Source organism: Myodes glareolus, chromosome 12 (genome assembly GCF_982192425.1).
Source record: "Myodes glareolus chromosome 12, mMyoGla1.1, whole genome shotgun sequence".
NCBI lineage: Eukaryota > Metazoa > Chordata > Mammalia > Rodentia > Cricetidae > Myodes > Myodes glareolus.
In genome coordinates this window covers 9,261,395-9,284,479 of record NC_142037.1, presented here as the reverse complement: position 1 = coordinate 9,284,479, position 23,085 = coordinate 9,261,395, and positions in this window count along the sequence as shown.

The window sequence follows — 23,085 nt, the reverse complement described above, 5'->3', positions numbered from 1 at the left end:
GCAGGTCAATCAGATTGGTATGGACCCAGGAGCACCATGTCCCCAGGGTGTGGTCCTGTTCCAGAAATCTGCCCTGATTTGGTGACAACAGGAGCATGAGACATCAACGCAGACTCTGACTGAAGCAGAGACATGGACCCAGACGGATGTGAGATTCCCCTCTGTATGCTGTGAATATGTTTTATTACCATTGGCTAATAAAGAATGAATTTGTTTTACCTTGGTCAGAGTTCAGAGAGTTCAGGCATATTCTTACGCCTTCAAGGTTATGACAGGAAGTTTGACTCAGGGTGTAGCTGTCTTCAGGATTCTTGGCCTAAAGTGTGGTCAATGAATGTCCTGACAAAACAGAATACAAATCTCACGATATAGTTACTTAATATTTCAGATTTTTTAAAATTTACTTATTTATTTATTTATAAAAATTTCCAATTTCTCCCCTACTCCTGCTCCTCCTCCCTCTCCAGTCCTAAGAGCAGTCAGAGTTTCCTGCCCTGTGGGAAGTTCATGTTCCTCCCCCCTCCTCCATCCAGGTCTAGGAAGGTGAGCATCCAAACAGACTAGGATCACTAACAGCCAGTACATGCAGATGAAACAAAACCCAGTGTCATTGTAAATGGCATCTCAGTCAGCCCCCATGACAGCCACATTCAGAGAATCCGGTTTGATCATATGCTCGTTCAGTCCCAGTCCAGCAGGCCTTGGTGAGCTCTCATTAGATCAGTCCCCTTGTATCAGTGGGTGAACGCACTCCTGACGGTCCTGACATCTTTTTTCATGTTCTTCTTCCTTCTGCTCCTCATTTGGACCTTGGGGGCTCAGTCCAGTGCTCCAATGTGGGTCTCCGTCTCTATCTTCATCCATTGTCGGATGAGGGTTCCCTCTGACCTGCCTTCCTTTCTCACGTTCTCCCTCCATCTGCTACTCATTTGGACCTAGGGAGTTAAGTCCAGTGTTCCAATGTGTTTCTCTGTCTCTATCTTCATTCATCGCCAGATGAAGGTTCTATGGTGATATGCAAAATATTCATCAGTATGGTTATGGGCCAAGGCCAGTTCAGGCACATTCTCCTCTGCTGTTCAGGGAACAATCTGGGGATCTCTCCTTGGGCCTGGGAACACCTCCAGAATCAAGTCTCTAGTAAACCCTAAAATGGCTCCCTTAGTTGAGATATATATTTCCCTGCTCCCATAACCATCCTTTCTCCCTCCCCCCCCCATCCCATTCCCCCAAGACATTCCCAGTCCTACCCCTCTCCCTTCTCTCTAGCCTTCTCCACTTATTTCCACGCCTCCACCCCCTGTTCACCCAAGTTTGCCTGGCAATCTTGTCTACTTCCAATATCCAGGAGGATAACTATATGATTTTCTTCAGGTTCGCCTTCTTATTTAGCTTCTCTAGGATCACGAATTATAGGCTCAAAGACCTTTAATTATGGCTAGAATCCACTTATGAGGGAGTACATACCATATTCCTCCTTTTGGGTCTGGGTTACCTCACTTAGTAAAACATTTTCTATTTCCATCCATTTGCATGCAAAATTTAAGATGTCATTGTTTTTTACCGCTGACTAAAACTCTAATGTTTATATGTTCCACACCTTCTTTAACCATTCTTCTATTGAAGAACACCTAGGTTGTTTCCAGGTTCTGGCTATTACAAATAGTGCAGCTATGAACATAGTTGAACAAATGCTTTTGTAGTATGATAGGGAATCTCTTGGGTATATTCCCAAGAGTGGAATTGCTGGGTCCTGAGGTAGGTTAACTCCCAGTTTCCTGAGATACTGCCACACTGATTTCCACAGTGGCTGCACAAGTTTGCATTCCCACCAAAAATGGATTAGTGTTCCCCTCACTCCACATCCTCTCCAGCATAGGCTATCATTGGTATTTTTGAGTTTAGCTATTCTGAAAGGTGTAAGATGGTATCTCAAAGTGGTTTTGATTTGCATTTCCCTGATCACTAAGGAGGTTGAGCATGACCTTAAGTGTCTTTTGGCCATTCAAAGTTCATCTGTGGAGAATTCTCTGTTCAGATCAGTACCCCATTTTTTTAATTGGGTTAATTAGAGTTTTAGTGTCTAGTTTCTTGAGTTCTTTGTATATTCTGGAGATCAGACCTTTGTCTGATGAGGGGTTGGTGAAGATCTTCTCCCAGTCAGAAGGCAGCCTTTTTGACTTACTGACAGTGTCCTTTGCTTTACAGAAGCTTCTCAGTTTCAGGAGGTCCCATTTATTCATTGTTGCTCTTATTGTATGTGCTACTGGGGTTCTACCTAGAAAGTGGGCTCCTGTGCCTATGTCTTGTAGACTACTTCCCACTTTCTCTTCTGTCAGGTTCAAAGTGGTCAGATTAATATTGAGGTCTTTAATCCATTTGGACTTGAGTTTTGTGCATGATGAGAGATATGGATCTACTTTCATTCTTCTACAGCTTGACATCCAGCTATGCCAGCACCATTTGTTAAAGATGCTATCCTTCTTCCATTGTATACCTTTAACTCCCTTGTCGAAAATCAGGTATTCATAGGTTTGTGGGTTAATATCTGGGTCTTCTATTCGATTCCATAGGTCGACTTCTCTGTTCTTATGCCAATACCAAGCTGTTTTCAATACTGTAGCTCTGTAATAGAGTTTGAAGTCAGGGATGGTAATGTCTCCAGAAGTTCCTTTATTGTATAAGATTGTTTTGGCTATACTGGGGTTTTTGTTTTGCAATATAAACTTGATTATTGTTCTCTCAGGTCTGTGAAGAAGTTTGATGGAATTTTGATGGAGATTGCATTGAATCTATAGATTGCTTTTGGTAGAATTGCCATTTTTACTATGTTGATTCTCCCAATCCAAGAGCAAGGGAGATCTTTCCATTTTCTAGTATCCTCTTCAGTTTCTTTCTTCAAAGACTTAAAGTTCTTGTCAAATAGGTCTTTCACTTCCTTGCTTAGAGTTACCCCAAGATATTTTATGCTATTTGTGCCTTACATGAGAGGTGATGTTTCTCTGATTTCCTTCTCTGCTTCTTTATCCTTTGTGTATAGGAGGGCAACTGATTTTTTGGTGTTGATCTTGTATCCTGCCACATTACTAAAGGTGTTTATCAGTTGTAGGAGTTCTTTGGTAGAGTTTTTGGGGATGCTTGTGTACACTATGATATCATCTGCAAATAATGAGAGTATAACTTCATCCTTTCCAATTTGAATCCCCTTGATCCCCTTATGTTGTCTTATTGCTATTGCTAGAACTTCAAGCACTATATTGAAGAGGTATGGAGAGAGTGGACAGCCTTGTTGTGTTCCTAATTTTAGTGGAATGGCTTTGTGTTTCTCTCCATTCAATTTGATGTTTAGTTGTCGGCTTGCTGTAAATAGCTTTTATTATATTTAGGTATGATCCTTGTATCCCCAATCGCTCCAACACCTTTATCATAAAGGGGTGTTGAATTTTGTCAAATGCTTTTTCAGCATCCAATGAAATGATCATATGGTTTTTTCCTTTCAGTTTATATATATGATGGATTTCATTGACAGATTTGCATATGTTGAACCATCCCTGCATCTCTGGGATGAAGCAGACTTGATCAAAATGGAAAATTTTTCTAATGTGTTCTTGGATTCGGATTGCCAGTATTTTATTGAGAATTTTTGCGTCGATGTTCATGAGTGAGATTGGCTTGTAATTCTCTTTCTTGATTGTGTCTTTTTGTGGTTTTGGTATCAGAGTAACTGTAGCTTCATAAAAGGAGTTTGGCAATGACTCTTCTCTTTCTATATTGTGAAATACATTAAGGAGTATAGGTATTAGGTCTTCCTGGAAGTTCTGGTAGAACTCTGCATTGAAACCATCTGGTCGTGGACTTTTTTTGGTAGGGAGGTTTTTCATAACAGCTTCTAATTCTTCGTGAGTAACGGGTCTATTTAGATTGTTCACCTGTTCTTGGTTCAACTTTGGTATATGGTACTTATCTAAAAAAATGTCCATTTCTTTTACATTTTCCTACCTCCTTCTGGGTGAGTCTGCTTCTCTTTTTTCCAGAGCTTTCAGGTGTGCTGTTAAGTCTCCAATGTGTGCTTTCTCCGTTTTCTTTAATTGGGCACTTAGTGCTATGAACTTTCCTCTTAGCACTGCTGTCATTGTGTAATGGCGAATCAATCCCACACCAATTGTGTTTTAAGGGGGTATTTATTTTGGGGGATAAAACTTACATACACCAAAAACCGTCAAGAAGGGAGCCTAGTCGCTGGAGCAGGAGCCAGGAGCAGGAGCCGGAACCAAGCTCCAGAACCAAGAGGCCTGAGCCGAGACCTGCGGCTCTTTTTAAAAGAGAAATATATCTAAAAACCAATCCATTTCTTGTACATTTTCCAACTCTGTGGCATATAAACTTTCATAGTAAGATCTAATGTGGCTGGATTCTCTGAATGTGGCTGGCCCGGAGTCTTTCTGAAAAGCCATTGACAATGACACTGGAACTTGTCTCCTCTGCATATACTGGATTTTGGGGATCCAGTCTGTTTGGATATTCACTTTCCTGGACCTGGAGGGAGGGGGGAGGAACTTGAACTTCCCACAGGGCAGGAAACCCTGACTGCTCTTAGGCATGGAGAGGGAGGAGGAGAAGGAGTGGGGGGAGTGGGAGGGTGTTGGGAGGTGGGGAGGAAATGGAAACTTTTATAATTTAACAAACTTTGGAAAAAAAAGAATCATTGCTACTGTAGAGAAGGAACAGCAGTGAGGTAAGCTGGCGGTCCATTTATTTTGTGTATAACAAGATCCTGGAAGATACTACTATGGGAGTGGCCAGTAAAGGGAGGGCAGTGGAACTCTAACTAATTTGGAGACTAAAAATTTAAATAAACAAAAAAACCTTTGAACTTATTAAAAAAATAAATAAATAAATAAAAGAGAAATATACCATGCCCCAGTGGGCTGGTATTTCAGCGACTATTGGCTGAAGCAGCGGAAGATACTCCTGCAGCACCTCCCTGTTCTGTTTAGGTAAGAGAGTTCTAAGCCTACTACGAAATTATATACAGTAAGTACAAACCTACACAATTATATACAATAAGTACAAATATCCTATTCTAACTAGCTAAAGTCTTGTGTAATAAATAACTTGGCCAGGTCATGAGAGGAAAGTAGCTACATTTATCTAGTCTTCAACCCCATAGAAGATCTGAGAAGGGAAATAATGTTACCTGGGTAATTACGAAGTGCAATCAAAGAACTTCCAAAACATGCAACAAATCACAGAGACAACTGACTACCTGGGCAATCACCAAAGACCTGTTTGCAGCGTTGAAGCAACCAACTTTGACTAAGGCCTAGAATAACTGACAGGCTATTTTTAACAGGCAAGAGATTTTTCAAAACCATCTTACCCTGTCTTGACAAGATTTAACAGTTCTGTTTATCCATTTCCGGATTTTATCAATTTCCAGATTTTAACAGGCAAGAGATTTTTCAAAACCATCTTACCCTGTCTTGGCAAGATTTGACAGTTCTGTTTGTCCATTTCCGGATACCGTGTATTTGTCAGTAGTTGAGGTATGGGCAGTTCCTTACCCAGAACTTGTCAAGAAGACAAGCTCCAAGTGGAGTGTCTTTGGTGCTCAACAATCTCTCGGGAATAGGTCGGTGTTGCCAGGAGTGATTGTGTCTCACTACACAGAACTCTAAGATTAAATTAAATGCCATTTTCTATAGCTCTTCGAAAAGGTTGAAGACTATTTATATATAATCTCTATGTATCTAAGGAACCTGATTAGTCTACCCATAAATATGACAGACATAGATGACTATTGATCTACAATTCTTAACATGTATCTAACTTAAAGACTAAGAGAATAAACATCTGTGCAATAAATGAGGACAATGACCTCCAAATGTAAACAATAAATATCAATACATAAACAATATATGAGTATCTTAATCAGAGGTAGAAATGTACACTGCAATATGGTATACATGTATCAATACAATATATATCAATATAGAAAAAATGTTTTAAACAGGTGGAAGCATGCATACATACAATATTCAATATATGCCGATGTAATTATCTATAAACAATAACTCATAAATACCATTTTTATCTATCCAATTATCCCACCCCTTTTTTTTTCAAAAGATCCCTGAGCTTATAAAATTCCTTTCCCAACTCTCAAACATATACTAATTATAATCAATCCCTAAATGTTGTTCCTAAACCTGAGGACAAACTTTGCTGAGAGAGGGGACATCATCCTCTAGAATTACTTCCAGCTGTCATGGGGGTGAGGTTCTTTCTGGAGGATCCTGTGAAAGTAAAATGGTGGTTAAATTTCAAGATCAATGTCTTTTAGAATTGCAAACGGTCTCTGAGTATTTTGTGGAGGTCTGGCCAGAATGTTGTTCAAGATGTGCACCATTTCAGCTAACCAAGCTGGAATCATCAGTGCAGCTGATACCCAGAACAGGACTTGTATTAGCACTATCAGTATCATGACGTCATATCAACCGAGTGGAGTTGTTGTCATGGGGGTCCCATCTTCTTCCTGGAAACTTCAAAAGTCAGTGCACAAAAAACTCATTGTTCATTGTGGAAAACTTAAACATTAATTATATAGACATATACAAACATATATTCAATGAAAGGTATGATAGACAAATTCAATGAAAAGTATGATAAATATGAAGAAAAGCAAAGATGTTTTCTAAACTCATATTTCTTTCTGTCTCATATCATGGCTCTTGAAATAAGACAGAAACTCCAGAAACTCTGGGTTTTTTCTCTTAACAACAGGCTTGGAATTAGAGAGGGACCGAGCCAAGAGTCCAACTCCAAAATCAGCTCTATAAATTCAGAAATATGATTTAGTATATTCCAGAGCTTCATACTCACAGAACCTATTCAGTTTTCTTGATAATCCATATTGGGTAGTTATTTTTCCATCTGTCAGTATTCAAACATCCAGGGTCCTTTGAATTTTTCAAAGATAAGTGTTTTCCTGTGGAGACAAGAACAGAACCCTGCCCCCATTTTATGTATTTCTTACCACCTGTATGGTCATCATCATTGTAGATGCTGTCATTTCTCCTATCCAAGAGGTTTTTTCTCTTCATATCTAACCTTTATTAATCTTGATGGTATCCACAATTTTTCTTCTCCTGTGGAAACAAGAGCAAAACCCCTTCCCCAATGCAGCACATCTCCTGGCTTCCATTGTGAGGTCAGCACATCCTTGAAATAAATTGGTTGATTTAATTCAGCAGACTTTTCCAATATCCAATGTCTTTCTGCAGCTGTTGTCCCCCTCTCATTAGCATTGAGAAAATTCAAGGTTAATAAAGCATTATGTAACCTATTCCTGGGGGTATTTTCCACCCCTTTCTGTTTGTTCAACATATCTTTTATAGGTCGATTTGATTTTTCTATAACTGCTTGACCTGTAGGATTGTATGGTATACCTGTAACATGCTTAATATTATAATAAGCAAAAAATCGTATCATTTTCCTAGAAACATAAGCTGGACCATTATCCATCTTTATCTGTGTAGGTATACCCAAGATGGCCATAACTTCTAATAAATGAGTGATTACTGAATCAGCTTTTTCTGAGCTTAAAGCTGTTGCCCATTGGAAACCTGAGTACGTGTCAATGGTGTGATGTACATATTTTAATTTGCCAAATTCTGGAAAGTGAAATACATCCATCTGCCAAATTTCATTCCTTTTAATACCCTTTGGATTAGTCCCTGCAGGCAATGGTGTTTGGTTATAAAAAGAGCAAGTAGGGCATTTCTTTACAATCTCTTTCGCTTGTTGCTATGTAATAGAAAACTTTTTTTTCAAGCCTTTGCTATTGACATGATGTTTTTTATGAAATTCAGATGCCTGCACCACACTACCAATCAATAATTGATCAATATCTGCATTACCTTGTGCTAGAGGACCTGGTAGACCCATATGGGATCAGATATGCGTTATATACATAGGGCAGAGCCTGTTTCTGATCATGTCTTGTACCTGGATAAACAATGAGGTCAACCAATCAATAATTGATCAATATCTGTATTACCTTGTGCTAGAGGACCTGGCAGACCCGTATGGGATCAGATATGCATGATATACATAGGGCAGAGCCTGTTCCTGATCATGTCTTGTACCTGGATAAACAATGAGGTCAGTTCTGTATCATCAGGTATAAATTCAGCAGTTTCGATATGCAAAATAACTCTTTCTGCATATTGTGAGTCAGTAATTATATTAAGAGGTTCTTTAAAATCCCTAAGCACCATAAGGATGGCATATAATTCTGCCTTCTGGACAGAATCATAAGGACTTTGTTCCACTTTACTCAATTCTTCTCATTTGTAACCTGCTTTCCCTGATTAATTAGCATCGGTATAAAATGTATGGGCTCTGGTTATTGGCCCATCACGGACAATTCGAGGGAGGATCCAAGAAGTTCTCTTTATAAAGTTAAGTCTCTTGCTTTTTGGGTAATTGTTATTGATTTCTCCCAAAAATTAGCACAAGCTCTTTGCCATGGTTCATTGTCTTCCCACAACTTTTTTATCTCATCAGCAGTGAAAGGCACTATAATTTCTGCTGGGTCTATACCTGCTAATTGATGAAGTCACAATTTTCCTTTTATAATCAATTCAGAGACTTTTTCCACATAAGTTTTTAATTTTTTACTTGGTTTGTGTGGTAAAAGATCCATTCTAAAATAGTATCTTCCCTCTGCATTAAAATTCCCATAGGAGAAATTCTGGAAGGCAATATGACTAGAATGCAACTAAGATTTGGATCCACCCTATCTACATGTGCCTCCTGTAATTTTTCCTCAACCATCATCAGTTCCTTTTCTGCTTCAGCTGTTAACTCTCTGGGACTATCCAAATCTTTGTCACCATCTAAGGTTTTGTTTAAATGAATTATTAGATCAGGTGTTGTCCCAACAGCTGGTCGTAGACTGGAAATGTCTCCTAATAATCTTTGAAAGTCATTAAGAGTTCATAACCGGTCTCTCCTGATTTGTGCCTTTTGAGTTTTAATTCTTTGTAAACCTATTTTATAACCTAAATAATTAACAGAATCTCCTTTCTGAATTTTTTTGGAGCAATTTGCAATCCCTATTTAGGTAATACTATTTTTACTTCTTCAAACAGCCTTTCTAAGGTGTCTTTATTTTGATCAGATATAAGGATATCATCCATATAGTGGTATATTATGGACTTAGGAAATTGTTTGCATATAATTTTCAATGGTTGGCTTACAAAATATTGGCACAGGGTGGGAGAGTTTAACATTACCTGTGGGAGGACCCACTGGTACCTCCTTGCAGGCTGAGAGTTATTATAAGTAGGCACTGTGAAGGCAAACTTTTCTCTATCTTTTTCTTGTAATTGTATAGTGAAGAAACAATCTTTCAGATCAATAACTATAAGAGGCCATCCCTTTGGTAACAGGGAGGGCAGAGGAATTCCAGATTGCAGAGGGCCCATAGGTTGAATAACCTTGTTGATAGCTCTAAGATCTGTCACCATTCTCCATTTACCTGTAACATGAACGGGCCTGCTTGTTTGTGTTTTCTGTCTCGCCCGGCCCTTCAGCTGTTTAGTCTTAGAGGAAATCACGCAAGAGATCTCTATAAGTTATAATGCTGATTGGCCCATTAGGTCAGGCTTCTTATTAGCTAACTCTCTCATCTTGATTAACCCATTTTTCTAATCTATTTTAGCCATGTGGCTCAGTACTTTTTTCAGTGGGGAAGCTCACATCCTGCTGCTTCAGTGATCTGGGCAAGAGTGGGAGGAATCAACTTCCTCCTCCCCAGAATTCTCCTGCTCTCCTTGCATCATTTCCACTTCCTGTCTGGTTTTCCCGCCTACACCTCCTGCCTGGCCAATCAGCATTTATTTAAAACATGATTGACAGAATACAGACAATTCTCCTGCACCACTTCCCCCTCTTTTTAAAAAAAAAAAAAAAAAACAAAGGAAAATATCCATAGTCCATTTTTGGGAATGTGGGCGTAGTATTCCAGACTACTTCCAGCTGGTTGGGGGCGCTGATAATCTTATGGGGACCTAAAGAAATTTAGAGTTATGATCAAGTCCTGACTGAAGTATCTTGTGATTCTTGATCATCTCGGGCAGCAGTCTTGAACCTGTTCTGGATGAAGATCTCAGACATCTGGGTCATCTGTTCCTACCAGAGATTGCTCAGGTGGTCTCCCTTGGTCAAAGATGATTTTTCTTAGCTCTGAATAAATCCAGAGCCTCTCATTTTCTTTGGAAACAAAAGCAAAATCTCTTCTCCAAAGTAACATACCTTTTGACTTCAATTTTCAAAATACCTATCTTGGATCAATTCTGCAGCATTTATACACAAATACCTTTTAGCAGCTGTTGCTCCTTCCTCAGCATTCAAACAATTTAAAGAGAGTATAATAGCATACAGTATCAAGATTCTCTGTGTATTTTCGATCTTTATGTGGCTTTATTTTAACCTCTATTTCTTTTATTTTTACTTCTAACTTTTGGCTTTTTGAGACAGGTTCTCTGCATATCTTTGTCCTGTAACTCCCTCTGTAGACCAGGCTATCTTTGAACTCCCAGAGATCCGTCTGTCTCTGCCTCCCAGGCTATTCATTCTTTCTTTTTTTTTTACTTTGAGAACTTTAACCTTTAGCCTGTATATATTTTTAACACAATGTAAACTATTTAGAGGTTTTCTTACTCTTTGAATCTCTCTTTATTGTATATCTCTCTTTTTCTGACAACATGGGTCTTTAATTTGCTAAGGAATATGGAGAAAACAACACTCAAAAGCTCTTAAGGCATTTCAAGGTCCTTGCCAGGAAGCAAGCTGCAACATTGTATTCATAGTCCAAACTGCTTGTTTGAAAGTCAAGAGTTTCACCTGGCCTGAAGGCCTAGAAAGCCGGCATTTTAAAACAGTGCAGCTTTTTTCCTGCTTCAGCTGAAAACTGAAATGCTTTACTCTAGTCTTTCCGAGCTTTTTCAGGCTTTCTGTAGATGCAGTTATCCACGTGGGCACCATTCTGTAACATCTTGTAATATTGTCCTCAGAAATATAGGCTCTGGAAGCAGCAGGAATGTTAATTTGGGTATTCCATTGCTTCAATAGGTCACAGCCCCATAAATTCACTGCAATATTGGCTACATATGGCCTTAGTTTTCCTATTTCTTCATCTGGACCTATACAATTGACCCATCTCATGCTTTGTCTTACTCGAGATAGGGTTCCAATTCCTAAGAACTGAATATCTACCTCCTGAAGAGGCCAATGTGGATGCCAAGATTCTGAAGTAATGATACTTACATCCGCACCTGTGTCCAGTAAGCCAGTAATAAATTTGCCATTTACACACACTCTTAGCTGTGGTCTTTGTTCATTTATAGAAGTCTGCCAGAATATTCGTTTACTTTGTCCTCTTAGATTTCTTGATTCATTCACCACATTTAACTCATCCTTCAGGCCGTTATTGCTTTTAACAGCAGGCATGGGGCATTCTAATTTCCCTGAAGAGGCATGTTCTCTGCAGTGATCGGAAATAACTGGACCACATTTGCCATGGGGGCATTTGAGAGGCCCCCTATTGAGTTTCCCGATGGCAACGGGTTGCCCTGTTTATCTCTTGTTGACCTACACTCATTCGTCCAATGCCTGCCCTTTCCACATCTCCTACACAAACCTGAAGGCTGAGTCCTCCTATTCCTGTTATTCCTAGAAGAGGCATTATTCCTGGAATTCCATTGTCTGCAGTCCCTTTTCATGTGTCCCATTTTGCCACAATGAAAGCATTTTGTAATCTGATGTCTCCTTTTACCTTTGGAAATTGCTTCTTACACCCATGTTTCACTGCCATAATCAAATGTATCAACATTCATTGTATGTAAAATCCATTCATCCAAAGGCACTGATCTGAGCTTTAAAGGCCCCAGGATCCTTTTGCATTCTACATTGGCATTCTCATAAGCCAAAGACTCAATTACTATATTTCTTGCTTCTGGATCAGGTATCCCTATTGGACAGCCTTAGTTAGTCTTTGTAAAAAGTCACTAAAGGGTTCTCTCTGACCCTGTTTGACCCTGATATATGATTCTACTCTCTGACCTGAGTCTTGAACCCTGTTCCAGGCCCTTAGAGCTGCTGTAGCACATATGGATAAAATGTTTTCATCATAAAGAGCTTGTTCCTGAAGATCAGAGTAAAGTCCTTCCCCTAGAATTTGATCTCGTGAAACCTCAATTCCTTTCGCTGATTCTTGTTGTTGTAAAAGTCTGACCTCTTGTTTGAATAGGCATTTGAAATGCCATAAAGGTCCGTTCTCGAGGACAGCTGACGTGAGCTGGTTCCAATCTTGAGGGGTGGCCCTGCTGCTCAGAGCTCAGGATTTTAACATCTCCCTAACAAAGGATGAATGTAGTCCATAATTCACAATTGCTTGTTTAAATTCTTTCAGAACATTCATACGTGTAGGCTCCCATGTATGTTCTTTCATGACCTTAGGGTTTTTGGAGCCGATTATCTTTTCTGATGTTATTACTGGGAAGGCAGGTATAACTTTATGTAGACTGAGAGTTTTTTGAGGTGAATGTTACCTTTCTACCTTTTGCTCCTGTTCATCAGAGTCTATGATTTCCTCAATCTTAGTAAATCTGCTCACCATTGCCTTCTGTAAGTCCTGAATCTCCTGTCCAGTATTGTGTTCCAAAGCCTTCATTAACGATTCTAAGGCATGGAGCTTGTCTGTCAGAGACACCATTTCATCCTTGGACACAATCCTCATGGCATGTACTGTGCCTTCTTGTATGGAAATCCTGTCAATTAATCTATCATACCCTTTTGATAAAGTTCGATTTTCACATTCAATGGTTATAATCCTCTCAGCTAATGTTTCAGCACTTACAGTCATGGACTGGAGGTTACGAGTCATTTTGGTTGTCCCCTCCTCCAGAGTAGTGAAGCTCCCATCTAAAGAAGCAATATCAGACTGTACCTTCTTGATATTTTGGTCAGTTGACTGAGTCATATCAAACAAAGATCTAGTCTCCTCCTTGAGAACTCCAAACTCTTTTTTGAGGAGGTTGGTGTCAGTCTAAATTGTCCTTAAGGTTTTAATCTCTGCCCTCAGCATTGCTGATTCAATCTTGAAGGACTGCATCATCCTTATAAAATTTCCAAACACCAGAAAAGCGACAAGTCCCAGAAATAACCAAGTAAGAGGAACATCAGAAACCTCATGGAGGATATCCTCCATGGCGCAATTAAAAAGGCCATTGAATTTTTGGATAGTAATATTTTCTGAAATGTTCAATAAAAAGAAATTGTATTTATTTATTTGTTTTCAACGGAAAAGAAAAATCTTACCTGTAATGACCCTTGCCTGCCAGTAAGTGGCCGGGGCGCACCTGAATCCACGTGGCAATGGCGCTGACCCGGAAAGATTCTGAAATATATATATACTCAAATCCAGAGGTTACTTTCAGGCTAGCAGCGCAAGCCAAACTCAGCCGGGGCTGCAGGGAATACACTGCCTGAGTGGGGGTAGACTTGCCACTTGCCCAAATTCCACGGTCTTTGCAGAAGCCGGAAAGTCCCCAGCAAGATTCTATTGAATGGAGCTGGGATCCAGTGCAGGATTTACTGTAAAGACCGTGGGGCCGCCAAGGTGCTGTGTGCGCTCAGGCTGCTAGGCCTGAGGCACAAGGTGGGAAAAAGGGCACACGTCCGGGCACCAAATAATGGCAAATCAATCCCACACCAGTTGTGTTTTAAGGGGGTATTTATTTTGGGGGGTAAAACTTACATACACCATAAACTGTCAGGAAGAGAGCCTAGTCCCTGGAGCAGGAGCCGGGAGCAGGAGCCGGAACCAAGCGCCAGAACCAAGAGGCCCGAGCCGAGACCTGCGGCTCTTTTTAAAAGAAAAATATACCACACTCCAGTGGGCTGGTATTTCAGCGACTATTGGCTGACGGAGCGGAAGGCACTCCCGCAGCACCGTGGGATTGTGCTTCAGTGACTATTGACTGAAGCAGCAGAAGGTACTCCTGCAGCAATTGTGTCCCATAGGTTTGAGTTTGTTGCGTATTTATTTTCATTAAATTCAAGGAAGACTTTAATTTCTTTCTTTATTTCTTCCTTGATCCAGGGGTGATTCAGTAGTTGACTGTTCAGCTTCCATGAGTTTGTTGACTTTCTGGGGTTAGAACTGTTGTTGAATTCTAACTGTACTCTATTGTGATCCGACAAGACACGGGTGGTTACTAATATTTTTTTTGTATCTGTGGAAGTTTGCTTTGCTACCGAGTATGTGGTCAATTTTCAAGGAGGTTCCATGAGCTGCAGAGAAGAAGGTATATTCTTTCCTATTTGGGTGGAATGTTCTATAGATATTTGTTAAGTCCATTTGATTCATTACCTCTAGTAATTCTCTTATTTCTCTGTTGGGTTTCTGTCTGATTGACTTGTCCATTGGTGAGAGAGGTGTTTTGAAGTCTCCTACTATTAGTGTGTGTGGTTTAATGACTGCCTTGAGTTCTAGAAGGTTTTCTTTTACATAAGTGGGTACTTTTATATTAGGGGCATAGATATTCAGGACTGAGATTTCCTCCTGATGAATTGTTCCTGTTATGAGTATAAAATGTCCATCTCCATCTCTTCTGATTGATTTTAGTTTGAAGTCAATTATGTTGGAAATTAGAATGGCCATACCCGCTTGTTTCTTAGGTCCATTTGCTTGAAAAACCTTTTCCCAACCCTTTACTCTGAGTAGATGTCTGTCTTTTTGGTTGAGGTGTGTTTCTTGTAAACAGCAGAATGTTGGATCCTGTTTTTGTATCCAATCTCTTAGTCTGTGCCTTTTTATAGGTGAGGTGAGTTCATTAATATTAAGTGATATTAATGACCAGTGGTTGTTGACTCCGGTTATTTTTTAAATTTCTTTTTGTGTAGTAGAGTTTGTGTGTTTCCCTTCTCTGAGTTGTGCTTGTGAAGGGTTTCTAGATGTCTGAGTTATTGTAGCCAGTGTTGGCAATGTTTGATTCCTTGGATTGTGATTTTCCTTCTATTACTTTCTGTAAGGCTGGATTTGTGGCTACATAGTGTTTATATTTGTTTTTACCCTGGAATATTTTGTTTTCTCCATTGATAGTGAATGATAGCTTGGCTGGGTATAGTAGTCTGGGCTTGCATCCATGGTCTCTTAGTTTCTGCAGTACCTCTATCCAGGACCTTCTGGCTTTCATGGTTTCCATAGAGAACTCTGGTGTAAGTCTGATAGGTTTACCTTTATAAGTTACTTGACCTTTTTCCTTTGCAGCTCTTAAAATTCTTTCTTTAATCTGTATGTTTTGTGTATTGATTATTATATGGCGAGGAGATATTTTTTTTGATCCAGTCTATTCAGTGTTCTGTATGTTTCTTGAACCTTCATAGGAATATCATTCTTTAGGTTGGGGAAGTTTGCTTCTATAATTGTGTTGAATATATTTTCTGGGCCTTTGATCCGCAATTCTTCTCCTTCTTCTATTCCTATTATTCTTAGGTTTGGTTTTCTTATTGTGTCCCAGATTTTTTGATTGTTTTGTGATGAGAATTTGTTGGATTTGTTGTTTTTTTTTTGATCAGAGTGTTTATTTTCTCTACGGTATCTTCAGAATCTGAGAATCGTTCTTCTATCTCTTGTATTCTGTTGGTTATGCTTGATTCTGTAATCTCTGTTTGTTTACCTAGTTTTTCCGTATCCTGCCGGCCCTCAGTTTGTTTTTCCTTCATTGCCTCCATTTCAGTTTTCAATTCTTGAGCTGTTTCTCTTACCTGTTTGTTTTTTCTTGGTTTCCCTGAGTATCATTTACGGATTCACTTATTTCTTCAAACTTTTTGTTATACTTCTCATCCATTTCTTTAAGGGAGTTTTTCATGTCCTGTTTAAGGGACTCTATTTTTTTCACAATGGCACTTTTTCCCACTTCTTTTGGATTAGGGTGTTCAAGTCCTTCTGTTGTGGGGTCTCTGGTATCTGGTGTTTTCATGTTGTTTTTCAGATTGTTGGAGGAATTCTTGCCTTGGCGCCTGCCCATCTCTTCTTTCAAATGCTCTCTAATGGATATTTTGGTTACTGGGCCAGATTCCCTTGTTGGCTAGGGACCTCACTGATAAAAGGCCTACCTTTCTGCATGCAGGCTATTGAACACAGGAACTCCCTCCTGCTGGGTTCCACTTTCCACCCAGTCCCAGCACCCACGCAGGCTGAGCTGGGATATTTTATGGCCCTGAGGAAGGGGAGGAATAAGGGAAGGGTTTCCTGGGTGAAAGCTGGGATGGGATAATAGGTGAGATGGCTTAGCAGGGTGGAACAGCCCCTGCAGAATGACCTAGGAGTCAAGGGGGTCATGGAATGTCTGAGCTCCTCCTTGCCGGGCTTCTGCCTCGGGTCAGGAGCAAACTCACCCCTCTGATGGATCTTCTGCTACTGAACCCCATTTTCTTATCAAGTACTTTCTGATAAGAAAAAAAGACAGAGATACAAAAAAAATACAGAAACACAGAATAGAATTAGAAGGGCAACTCAGTGAATACTGAATTTGCCCACGTTTGTTTCTCATATGCTTACATACCCTAATCCAAAAGTAGGGGATGAAGGGAAAAGACTGCTTTACCATGATACAAAGAACAAATAGTGCAATTACCTCTTCAAAACCTGAAAAATCAGTGCTGAGGCGTTCTATCCAGAGGTGAGTGTGTGATAGCCGGGGCGGGCTGTCCTGGAAGAGAGCACAGCCCCCCCCTCAGTTTCTGCGGCAGGATCTTCGGTGTTCCACTGGAATCTTCCCTGCCCCCACCGTTGGCCTTTTGTCTCCTGTGTCCTTGGAATACCAGCTGTCCCTATTGCAGTGCTGAGGAGTTCTATCCAGAGCTGTTCCTTTATCAGTGCTTAGGAGTTCTATCCATAGAACTGTTCCTATTTCAGTGCTGAGGAGTTCTATCCAGAGAGTGCTGAGGAGTCCCATCCAGAGAGGAAGAGATGGGCAGGCACCAATGCAAGAATTCCTCCAACAACCTGAAAGGCAACATGACATCACCAGAATCCAGGGATCATGAAACTAGAAGAATTGAACACCCTACTCCAGAAGAAATAGAAGAAATCTACCCTAAGCGGAACTTTATGAAAATAATAGAGGAACTTAAACAGGAGGTGAAAATTTGCCGTAAAGAAATGGAAGAGAAGTATAACAAAAAGTTTGAAGAAATGAGTAAATCCATAAATGAGAAACCAAGAAAAAGCAATCATATAGGTAATGGAAACAGTTCAAGATTTGAAAACTGAAATGGAGGCAATGAAGAAAACACAAACCGAGAACAGGCTAGATATGGAAAATCTAGGTAAACAAACAGAGGCTACAGAATCAAGCATAACCAATAGAATACAAGAAATAGAAGAATGATTCTCAGATTCTGAAGACACCATAGAGAAAATAAATGCTCTGATCAAAAAAAACAGCAAATCCAACAAATTCTCATAACAAAACATTCAAGAAATCTGGGACACAATAAGAAAACCAAATCTAAGAATAAAAGGGGTAGAAGAAGGAGAAGAATTGTGGATCAAAGGCCCAGAAAATATATTCAACACAATTATAGAAGAAAACTTCCCCAACCTAAAGAACGATATCCCTATGAAGGTTCAAGAAACATACAGAACACTGAATAGACTGGATCAAAAAAAAAATCCCCTCTCCATATAATAATCAAAACACAAAACATTCAGATTAAAGAAGGAATATTAAGAGCTGCAAAGGAAAAAGGTCAAGTAACTTATAAAGGTAAACCTATCAGACTTACACCAGACTTCTCTATGGAAACCATGAAAGCCAGAAGGTCCTGGATAGAGGTACTGCAGAAACTAAGAGACCATGGATGCAAGCTCAGACTACTATACCCAGCCAAACTATCATTCACTATCCACGGAGAAAACAACATATTCCAGGATAAAAGCAATTTTAAACACTACGTAGCCACAAATCCAGCCTTACAGAAAGTAATAGAAGGAAAATCACAACCCAAGGAATCCAACATTGCCAATACTGCATACAATAACTCAGATGTCTAGCGACCCTTCACAAGCAAAACTCAAAGAACCAAAGCAAACACACTCTACTACCCCACACCCCCCTCAAAAGAAAATAACTGGAGTCAACGACCACTGGTCATTATTATCACTTAATATCAATGGACTCAATTCACCTATAAAAAGGCACAGATTTAGAGGCTGGATACGAAAACAGGATCCAACATTCTGTTGTTTAAAGAAACACACCTCAACCACAAAGACAGACACCTACTCAGAGTAAAGGGTTGGGAAAAGGTTTTCCAAGCAAATGGTCCTAAGAAACAAGCGGGTGTGGCCATTCTAATATCTAACAAAATTGACTTCAAACTAAAATCAATCAGAAGAGATGGAGATGGACATTTCATACTCATAACAGGAACAATTCATCGGAAGGAAGTCTCAATCCTGAATATCTGTGCCCCTAATATAAAGACACCCACTTATGTAAAAGAAACACTTCTACAAATCAAGGCAGTCATCAAATCACACATACTAATAGTTGGAGACTTCAAAACACCTCTCTCACCAATGGACAGGACAATCAGACAGAAACCTAACAGAGAAATAAGAGAATTATTGGAGGTATTGAATCAAATGGACTTAACAGACATCTATAGAACATTCCACCCAAATAGGAAAGAATATACCTTCTTCTCTGCAGCTCATGGAACCTTCTCAAAAATTGACCACATACTCGGTAACAAAGCAAACTTCCACAGATACAAAAAAATATTAGTAACCACCTGTGTCTTGTCAGATCACCATGGATTAAAGTTAGTATTCAACAACAGTGCTAGGCCCAGAAAGTCAACAAACTCATGGAAGCTGAACAGTCAACTACTGAATCACCCCTGGATCAAGGAAGAAATAAAGAAAGAAATTAAAGTCTTCCTTGAATTTAATGAAAATAAAGACGCAACATACTCAAACCTATGGGACACAATGAAAGCAGTGCTACGAGGAAAGTTCATAGCACTAAGTGCCCAATTAAAGAAAATGGAGAAAGCACACATTGGAGACTTAACAACACACCTGAAAGCTCTGGAAAAAAAAGAAGCAGACTCACCCAGGAGGAGTAGAAAACTGGAAACAATCAAACTGAGGGCTGAAATCAACAAAATAGAAACACAGAAAACAATCCAAAGAATCAATGAAACAAAAAGATGGTTCTTGAAGAAAATCAACAAGATTGACAAACCCCTAGCCAAAATAATCAAACAGCAGAGAGAGAACACGCAAATTAATAAGATCAGAAATGAAAAGGGGGACATAACCACAGACACAGAGAAAATTCAGAGAATCATTAGATTTTACTACAAAAACTTATATGCCACAAAGTTGGAAAATGTACAAGAAATGGACTTGTTTTTAGATAAGTACCATATACCAAAATTAAATCAAGACCAGGTGAACAATCTAAATAGACCTATTAGTCATGAAGAATTAGAAGCTGTTATGAAAAACCTGCCTACCAAAAAAAAAGCCCAGGACCAGATGGTTTCAATGCAGAATGCTACCAGAACTTCCAAGAAGAACTAATACCTATACTCCTTAGTGTATTTCAAAATATAGAAATAGAAGAGTCATTGCCAAATTCTTTTTAAGAAGCTACAGTTACTCTGATACCAAAACCACATAAAGGCACAACCAAGAAAGAGAATTATAGGCCAATCTCACTCATGAACATCGAAGCAAAAATTCTTAACAAAGTACTGGCAAACCGAATCCAAGAACACATTGGAAAATTTATCCTTTATGATTAAGTAGGCTTTATCCCAGCGATGCACGGCTGGTTCAACATACGCAAATCTATCAATGTAATCCATATATAAATAAACTGAAATAAAAAATAACCATATGATCGTTTCCTTAGATGCTGAAAAAGCATTTGACAAAATTCAACACCCCTTTATGAAAAAGGTGTTGAAGAGATTGGGGATACAAGGATCATACCTAAATATAATAAAAGCAATATACAGCAAGCCAACAGCTAACATCAAATTAAATGGAGAGAAACTCAAAGCCATTCCACTAAATTCAGGAGCACGACAAGGCTGTCCACTGTCTCCATACCTCTTCAATATAGTGCTTGAAGTTCCAGAAATAGCAATAAGACAAGATAAGGGGATCAAGGGGATTCGAATTGGAAAGGAAGAAGTTAAACTCTCGTTATTTGCAGATGATATGATAGTGTACATAAGCGACCCCAAAAACTCTACCAAAGAACTCCTACAGCTGATAAACACCTTTAATAATGTGGCAGGATACAAGATCAAGTCCAAAAAATCAGTTGTCCTCCTATAAACAAAGGATAAAGAAGCAGGGAGGGAAATCAGAGAAACTTCACCTTTCATGATAGCCACAAATAGCATAAAATATCTTGGGATAACTATAACCAAGGAAGTGAAAGACCTATTTGACAAGAACTTTAAGTCTTTGAAGAAATAATTTGAGGAAGATACCAGAAAATGGAAGAATCTCTCTTGCTCTTGGATTGGGAGGATCAACATAGTAAAAAAGGCAATTCTACCAAAAGCAATCTATAGATTCAATGCAATCCCCATCAAAATTCTTCACAGACCTTGAGAGAACAATAATCAACTTTATATGGAAAAACAAAAAACCCAGGCTAGCCAAAACAATCTTATATAATAAAGGAACTTCTGGAGGCATTACCATCCCTGACTCCAAACTCTATTACAGAGCGACAGTATTGAAAACAGCTTGGTATTGGCAGAAGAATAGGGAAGTCGACCTTTGGAATCGAATAGAAGACCTGTATTTTAACCCACAAACCTATGAATACCTGGTTTTTGACCAGGGAGCTAAAGGTATGCAATGGAAGAAGGATAGTATCTTTAACAAATGGTGCTGGCATAACTGGATGTCAAGCTGTAGAAGAATGAAAGCAGAGCCATATCTCTCATCATGCACAAAACTCAAGTCCAAATGGATTAAAGACCTCAACATTAATCTGACCACTTTGAACCTGACAGAAGAAAAGTGGGAAGTAGTCTACAAGACATAGGCACAGGAGCCCACTTTGTAGGTAGAACCACAGTAGCACATACAATAAGAGCAACAATGAATAAATGAGACCTCATGAAACTGAGAAGCTTCTGTAAAGCAAAGGACACTGTCAGTAAGACAAAAAGTCTACCTCCTGACTGGGAGAAGATCTTCACCAACCCCTCATCAAACAAAGGTCTGATCTCCAGAATATACAAAGAACTCAAGAAACTAGACATTAAAACTCTAATTAACCCAATTAAAAAATGGGGTACTGATCTGAACAGAGAATTCTCAACAGAAGAACTTCAAATGGCCAAAAGACTTTTAAGGTCATGCTCAACCTCCCTAGCGAGCAGGGAAATGCAAATCAAAACAACTTTGTGATACCATTTTACACCTGTCAGAATAGCTAAACTCAAAAACACCAATGATAGCCTTTGCTGGAGAGGATGTGGAGTGAGGGGAACACTCATCTATTGTTGGTGGAAATGTAAACTTGTGCAGCCACTGTGGTAATCAGTATGGCGATTTCTCAGGAAACTGGGAGTCAACCTACCTCAGGACCCAGCAATTCCACTCTTGGGAATGTACCAAGGAAATGCCCTATCATACTACAAAAGCATTTGTTCAACTATGTTCAGAGCAGCACTATTTGTAATAGCCAGAACCTGGAAACAACCTAGGTGCCCCTCAATAGAAGAATGGTTAAAGAAGGTGTGGAACATATAAACATTAGAGTTTTAGTCAGCGGTACAAAAAAAATGACATCTTGAATTTTGCATGCAAATGGATGGAAATAGAAAACGCTTTACTGAGTGAGGTAACCCAGACCCAAAAAGAGGAATATGGTATGTACTCAGTCATTAGTGGATTCTAGCCATAATTAAAGGTCTTTGAGCCTATAATTCGCGATCCTAGAGAAGCTAAATAAGAAGGTGAACCTGAAGAAAATCATATAGTTATCCTCCTGGATATTGGAAGTAGACAAGATTGCCAGGCAAACTTGAATGCACGGGGGGTGGGGGGTGGAAGGAAGGGGAGATGGTTAGAGAGAAGGGAGAGGGGGAGGATTGGGGATGGCTTGGGGGAATGGGATGGGGGCGATGGAGAAAGGATGGTTATGGGAGCAGGGAGGTATATATCTCAACTAAGGGAGCCATTTTAGGGTTTGCATGAGACTTGATTCTGGAGGTGTTCCCAGGCCCAAGAAGAGGTCCCCAGATTGTTCCCTGAACAGCAGAGGAGAATGTGCCTGAACTGGCCTTGGCCCATAACCATACTGATGAATATTTTGCATATCACCATAGAACCTTCATCTGGCGATGGATGGAGATAGAGACAGAGACACACATTAGAACACTGGACTTAACTCCTAGGTCCAAATGAGAAGCAGAAGGAGGGAGAACGTGAGCAAGGAAGGCAGGTCAGAGGGAACCCTCATCCAACGATGGATGGAGATAGAGACGGAGACCCACATTGGAGCACTGGACTGAGCCCCCAAGGTCCAAATGAGGAGCAGAAGGAGGGAGAACATGAAAAAGGAAGTCAGGATCGCGAGGGGTGCGTTCACCCACTGATACAAGATACAAGGGGACTGATCTAATGAGAGTTCATCAAGGCCAGCTGGACTGGGACTGAACAAGCATGTGATCAAACCGGATTCTCTGAATGTGGCTGACATGGGGGCTGACTGAGAAGCCATTGACAATGGCACTGGGTCTTGTTTCGTCTGCATGTACTGGCTTTTTTGGATCCTAGTCTATTTGAATGCTCACCTTCCTAGACCTGGAGGGAGCGGGGAGGACCTTGAATTTCCCACAGGGCAGGAAACCCTGAGTGCTCTTAGGGCTGGAGAGGGAGGAGGAGAGGGAGTGGGGGAATAGGAGGGTATTGGGAGGAGGGGAGGAATTGGAAATTTTTATAAATAAATAAATAAGTAAATT